This window comes from Cebus imitator, unplaced genomic scaffold (assembly GCF_001604975.1).
Source record: "Cebus imitator isolate Cc_AM_T3 unplaced genomic scaffold, Cebus_imitator-1.0 Scaffold79, whole genome shotgun sequence".
Classification (NCBI taxonomy): Eukaryota; Metazoa; Chordata; class Mammalia; order Primates; family Cebidae; genus Cebus; species Cebus imitator.
The window spans coordinates 7,500,169-7,500,918 of NW_016107394.1; positions in this window are offsets into that span (position 1 = coordinate 7,500,169).

Sequence of the window (750 nt, forward strand, 5' to 3'; positions counted from 1 at the left end):
TGTGTGTGCGTATGCATGTATGTATGTGTGCACGTGTATTTGTGTGGGAAGTATGGAGGGTGTATGGGAGAGACAGGGAAAGATATAAAGAAAGAGAGGGGAAAGAGAAGAGACAGACACAGTTGGGAGAAGTTTATTCATTAAAGGGGGAGGAATGTGAGAAATATTAATATATATCAAACAGAAGCAAAAAGCCAGGTTTAGATTAATCCTTTATTGTCCTGAATAAGTAGCCACCCAGGAACAGAGCCCAAACTCTGGGCTCAGGGTGCAGAGAATAAAAGCACAGGCAACAAATGCATAAATAGCTGTACTGGACTACAACACAGTGAAAAGATTCCGTACAGCAAAGGAAACAATCAACAGAATGAAGAGACAATATACAGAATGGGAGAAAATAAGGGGTTAACATCCGAAATATATAAGGTACTAAAACAAATCAATGGTAAAAATTAAAACAAAAACACCCTGATTTGAAAATGAAGGGTCAGGTGCAGTGGCTCATGCCTATAACCCAAGCACTTTGGGAGGCAGAGATGGGCAGATCCCTGAGGGCAGGAGTTTGAGACCGGCCTGACTAACATGGTAAAATGCTGTCTCTACTAAAAATACAAAAATTAGCCAGGCATGGTGGCAGACACCTATAATCCCACCTACTTGGGAGGCTGAGACAGGAGAATCACTGGAACCTGAAAGGTGGAGGTTGCAGTGAGCTGAGATCAGGCCACTGCACTCCAGCCTGGGCAGCAG